Raw genomic sequence first — 6,409 nt, forward strand, 5'->3', positions numbered from 1 at the left:
ATACTGCCCACCTGGGAAGAGCCGACTGACAGCTGCCACTGGGTGCTCATCATTCGTTTCCTGTACCATCCAATCAGGTTTCAGTCACATACACGCACACACTCACACAGACATGTAACACTTTACATGTATAACAGTTTTCGTTTATTTACCCCATCCCCCCACTCCCCACCCCCAAGCCCCCGCCATGTAGGCAGCCATACTCTTGTTTTCGGGGTGTGTGCATGCTGGGGTATGTTCTTGTTTCCATAACACACCCTAACGCTGACATGGATTACAGAATCTTTAAAGTGCGTGTTTGATCTTCTCCGTGCGTATACACACGAAGGCGGGTTCAGGCACTAGCAGGTCTGCACAGATGTTGACCTGGGAGATCGCCGAGAAAATCTCCATCCTTTAAAGTTAACCCACCAGGTGCGGAGGGAATCGAACTCAAGAAACCTTGCTAATCAGCTGTGTACAGACTGCTAAAACATGGAGTTGTGGGGGGTTGGGGGGGGGGGGGGGGGTTAGGGAGAGGCGATGGGTAAAAGGGGGCGCAGAGGGAGGTAGGGGTCGGGGGGGGGATGAATGGGTGGTGAGGGTGAAGTGAGCGTGAACGTTGTGACGCGCGAAGTAAAAAGGGGCAGAAAGCAAAGAGGAGGAGCAGGAGGAGGAGAAAGGAGAGGAGGAGAAGACAGGGGGGGGGGGAGGAAGAAGAGGAGGAGAAGAAAGGAGATGAGAGGAGGAGAAAGGGGATGAGAGGAGGAGAAAGGAGATGAGGAGGAGAATGAGGAGGAGGAGGAGAAAGGGGAGGAGGAGAAAGGGATGAGGAGGAGGAGAAAGAGGAGGAGGAGGAGAAAGGGGAGGAGGAGGAGAAAGGGGAGGAGGAGGAGAAAGGGGAGGAGGAGGAGGAGAAAGGGGAGGAGGAGGAGAAAGAGGATGAGGAGGAGAAAGGGGAGGAGGAGAAAGAGGATGAGGAGGAGAAAGGGGAGAAGGAGGAGGAGAAAGGGGAGGAGGAGGAGAAAGGGGATGAGGAGGAGAAAGGAGAGGAGGAGAAAGAGGATGAGGAGGAGAAAGGGTTGTAGGAGGAGGAGAAAGGGGAGGAGGAGGAGAAAGGGGAGGAGGAGAAAGAGGATGAGGAGGAGAAAGGGGATGAGGAGGAGAAAGGAGAGGATGAGGATGAGAAAGAGGATGAGGAGGAGAAAGGGTTGGAGGAGGAGGAGAAAGGGGAGGAGGAGGAGAAAAGGGAGGAGGAGGAGAAAGAGGAGGAGGAGGAGGAGAAAGAAGAGGAGGAGGAGGAGGAAGGGGAGGAGGAGGAGGAGAAAGGAGAGGAGGAGGACAAAGGGGATGAGAAGGAGAAAGAGGAGAAGGAGGAGGAGAAAGGGGAGGAGGAGGAGAAAGAGAAACAAGAAGAGGAACTAGACAAAGGGGAGGAGGAGGAGGAGGAGAAAGCGGAACTGGAACAAGCAGAGGAACTGGACATAGGGGAGGAGGAGGAGCAAGAGGAGGAGGATGACGATGAAAGGGTTGGGGGAAGGAGTAGGTAGAAGGCGGCGGTAACCCTTCTTACTCTCTTCTCTCTGCCAGTCTGTCTGTATGTATGACTCTCTCTCTCTCTCTCTCTCTCTCTCTCTCTCTATATATATATATATATATATATATCGCTCTCTCTTTCCCCTCTCTCCTCTCCCCCTGATCTATCTTTGTATCCCTGTCTCTCTCCTCTCCCCCTGATCTATCTTTGTATCTCTGTCTCTCTCCTCTCCCCCTGATCTATCTTTGTATCTCTGTCTCTCTCCTCTCCCCCTGATCTATCTTTGTATCTCTGTCTCTCTCCTCTCCCCCTGATCTATCTTTGTATCTCTGTCTCTCTCCTCTCCACCTGATCTATCTTTGTATCTCTGTCTCTCTCCTCTCCACCTGATCTATCTTTGTATCTCTGTCTCTCTCCTCTCCCCCTGATCTATCTTTGTATCTCTGTCTCTCTCCGACTCCCTGTATCTATCTCTCTCTGTCTCCAACGTTGTCTGTCTCTCTCTGACACTGTCCCTATCTCTCTCTGTCTCCATCGTTGTCTGTCTCTCTCTGACACTGTCCCTATCTCTCTCTGTCTCCATCAGTGTCTGTCTCTCTCTGACACTGTCCCTATCTCTCTCTGTCTCCAACGTTGTCTGTCTCTCTCTGACACTGTCCCTATCTCTCTGTGTCTCCAACGTTGTCTGTGTGTCTCTCTCTCTCTGACGCTGTCCCTATCTCTCTCTGTCTCCAACGTTGTCTGTGTCTCTCTCTCTCTGACGCTGTCCCTATCTCTCTGTGTCTCCAACGTTGTCTGTGTCTCTCTCTCTCTGACACTGTCCCTATCTCTCTCTGTCTCCATCGGTGTCTGTGTCTCTCTCTGACACTGTCCCTATCTCTCTCTGTCTCCAACGTTGTCTGTGTCTCTCTCTGACACTGTCCCTATCTCTCTCTGTCTCCATCGTTGTCTGTGTCTCTCTCTGACACTGTCCCTATCTCTCTCTGTCTCCAACGTTGTCTGTGTCTCTCTCTAGCACTGTCCCTATCTCTCTCTGTCTCCATCGGTGTCTGTCTCTTTCTGACACTGTCCCTATCTCTCTCTGTCTCCAACGTTGTCTGTGTCTCTCTCTGACACTGTCCCTATCTCTCTCTGTCTCCAACGTTGTCTGTGTCTCTCTCTGACACTGTCCCTATCTCTCTCTGTCTCTATTTCTCTCTCCTCTCCCCCACTCTCTCTCTCTCTCTTTCTCTCTCTCTCCATCTTTCATCTTTCTCTCCATTTTTCTCTACATCTTTCTCTCCCTCTCTTACCCTCCCTCTCCCCACTCTTCACCCTCTCTACCTCATTTCTCTCTGTCTCTGTCTCTCTCTGTCTCTCTGTCTCTCTGTCTGTCTGTCTCTCTCTCTCTCTGTCCCTGTGTATCTCTATCTATCTCCGTCCCTGTCTCTGTTTTTTTTCTTTCTCTTTTTCTTTCTTTCTCTGTCTCTTTGCCTCTGTGCCTCTCTCTCTCTCTCTCTCTCTCTCTCTCTGTATCTCTATCTTTCTCCGTCCCTGTCTCTGTTTCTTTCTTTCTTTCTTTCTCTGTCTCTTTTCCTCTGTCCCTCTCTCTCTCTCTCTCTCTCTCTCTCTCTCTCTCTGTCTCTCTCTCTCTGTCCTTCTCTCAGTCTCTGTCGCTCTCTCTTTCTCTCCCTCCCCTTTCCCCCGCTCTCCCCTCTCCCCTTCTCCCTCTCTCTCTCTCTTTCTGTGTCTCTCTATGTCTGTCGCTCTCTCTGTCGTCTCCTCCGCTGTCCCCACCCCCTCTCTCCCCTTTCTCTCCCCCCCCCCCTGCCCCCCTTCCTCCTCTCCCCTCCTCCCTCTCTCTCTCTCCCTCTGTCTCTCTCTTTCTATCTGCTCTCAGCGTGCAAGGTGGAATGGCTGTGACAGTTTATGGGGGGCACAGGCGGGTGCGTTGCACCAATGGCCCACATCCTTGAGTGCAGATCCTGTCAGAGAATTCTGCCTTCCCCGCCTCCATATTATGAGTCCCCGTGCGTGAGAGCAGGGGAAAGAAACACGAGGAGGAGGAGGGAGAACGGGCGGGATGGGGAGGAGACTGGGGGTGGGGGGTGGTTAGGAAGGGGTGTGGGGGGGTTGTGAGGAGTATGGGTGGAGAGAGGGCGTCGGAGGGGCCGGGGGAGGTAGGGGAGGTGCGGTCAAGCCGGTGTGACGGACGGTGGCCAAAGGGGTTATGGACGTGCGTCACTTAGTGGGCGAGTTTCCTTTTGTATTTGTTATGTTCCTCGTTTTGTCTGGGTTTGTGTGTGTGTGTGTGTGAGAGAGAGAGAGGGAGGGGGAGGGTTGGGGGGTGTCTGTCCGTGTGTGTGTGTGTGTGTGTGTGTGTGCGCGCGCGCGCGCGCGCGCGCCTCCTGATTGTTCCAAACTGAAAAAAAAAATGAACTCACCCACCCGACTCCATCTCCTGTTTGCAATCCAGGCGATTTAGCTAGCGTCTCAAGGTTCATTTTGTTGGAGGAGACAAAAAAAATTGTTTTGTTTTGCTTTGTTTTGTTTTGTTTTGTTTTGTTTCCTTGAAGGGTGAGGAGGTGTGAGAGCGTGCACTAAGATTTTTTTTAACCCTTTCACCGCCAAGCTCGCATTTATGCACAGGCGTGGTGGAGGACCCATTACCATTCATTGGTCTGTTATCCATAAACCTACTGCTCTTAATGTTCGGTGGTAGGATAGGCCATATTTTCTATACATCGCAGGGGAAATCCCCAGCTATTCTTAGCCACTGTCTTTTCTGTGTTAATACCACAAAGAGAATTTTGTACTCTAAATTGACTGGCGGTGAAAGGGTTAATGATAATAAAGGAAGAAGACCCCCAGCATCAACCCAACGCGCTGATTAGGCCTTGAGAACTTAAGCAACTATCTTTGGTTTGTGCCGTAAAACAATCACATGAAAATGAAATAAGATAATAAGGGGCTTTTTTTTCTCGGTAAAAACATTGAAATGTAGTGAAGGAAAGATATGTAAAAGGCATCTGATTCTATTTCTGCTTTTCGCTCATCACTAAAAACTCATCTTTTTTTAAAACCTATCTATAAGCACTCTTAGCTTCCTTGTTCGCCAACACCACCCTTTGGATGTATGAAGTGTGGGAGAGGGAGAGGGTGAGTGGGGGTGGGGGGCGAGGGGAGAAGGGTTTTGAGAAAGAGTGATCATGAATGGGTTTTTTATGTAACTTGTAATATTTTTTCTTTCATGTGAAGCGCCCTGAGCTCTCAGAGAGAAAGGGCGCTATATACATGTATATTATTTACTGCTAAATGATTGAAATAAAACAATACACATTGTGGGCCACGCTGAGAAAGAATCAGTGAACAAGACCAAGAAATCGAACAACGCAAAAGAGAAAAGAATTCAAAGATAGAGAAGGATGAAGAGGATGTCTAGGAGAAGAAGCAGAAGAAACAGAAGTAGTAGAGGTAGTAGTAGTAGAAGTAGTAGTAGTAATTGATGATGATGATGACGACGATGATGACGATGATATCGAAGAAGATGAAGAAAAAAAATATGTTTCAGCGTCAAGGTGGCGGCAAAGCGTGCGGACTGATACATATACGCTTCTCTACTTCTGCTATAATAAATAGATCAATCAATCAATCAATCAATCAATTCATACATACATTCATACATACATACATACATACATTCGGCGGATGCCTGACCGACGCAAAAACCAAATGCGATAATCATGCCTTGAAACAAAAACAAATCAGTAACGATGATAATATGCTAATGAGTGTAAAAAAAAAAATTGTTAAAAAAACCTCTTCCAAGACATACTTGTAATTAATGATGAACTATATTTTCACGTCGTAACACCCAAGCAGTAACACATTTAACGAAACAAAACATGAAAATCAAATAAGCATTTAGAAAAAAATAAAACGACAATAATAGTGATAGATAGATAAAACCCATTGAACGGTTTAGAAGAATTATTGGGATATTTTTCCTACAGTAACAACAATAACAAGAAATACAAAAGAACAGTCATTGCATTATAATATACGCACGTCCATACGCGCGCACACACACACACACACACACGTCCATTTAGTTGCTGCTTGCTCGTTCGACTACACTGACATTCAACTTTTTTATTCATCATGGCATGGCAGTATGATATCTGCGCATAAGTAAGCATTTGCAAAGGACCGCTGGTAGTTTCAGTTTCAGTAGCTCAAGGAGGCGTCACTGCGTTCGGACAAATCTATATACGCTACACCACATCTGCCAAGCAGATGCCTGACCAGCGGCTGGTAGGTTAATCAAAAGTATCGAATATAATTTTTGTTTTAGACTTGAAGACAGGTGTTGCTGGAATTGGACACTTTTTGGAAGCATGTTTCATGCTTTGTTTCCGTTGAATGATAGATTCAATTTTGACCAATGATTTGGCTAAGGAATAATACGTCGATCTGTCTGATTTAGGTAGGAACTGGAAACAAAATATGGATTCTAAGTATCATAGGCATGCATTATGAACAATCTTATGCATAATGAAGAAGGGACAAGAACAAGAAAAACCAGAAGAGAAGAACAAGACGAGAGGAATAGCAAGGACAAGAACAAGAAGAACAAGAACAAGAAGAAAAAAAAAAGAGGAAGATAGTGATAACGAGGAAGGTGACGTTATTGATGAAAATGATGATAAAGAATCTTCTTTTGACCTTAGTTGTTTTAATTTTCCGAATGGAGATTTTCTCAGCAGGCTTATACAGACCATTGTCATTGCCTTGAACACACCCTCCTATATCTCGGTCTCTCTGTCTGTGTCTCTGTCTGTCTGTCTGTCTGTCTGTCTCTGTCTCTCTCTCTCTTCCCCTCTCTTTATTTATCACCATTTCTCACTTTCTCTC

This window comes from Babylonia areolata, chromosome 9 (genome assembly GCF_041734735.1).
Source record: "Babylonia areolata isolate BAREFJ2019XMU chromosome 9, ASM4173473v1, whole genome shotgun sequence".
In the NCBI taxonomy this organism is placed as follows: Eukaryota; Metazoa; Mollusca; class Gastropoda; order Neogastropoda; family Buccinidae; genus Babylonia; species Babylonia areolata.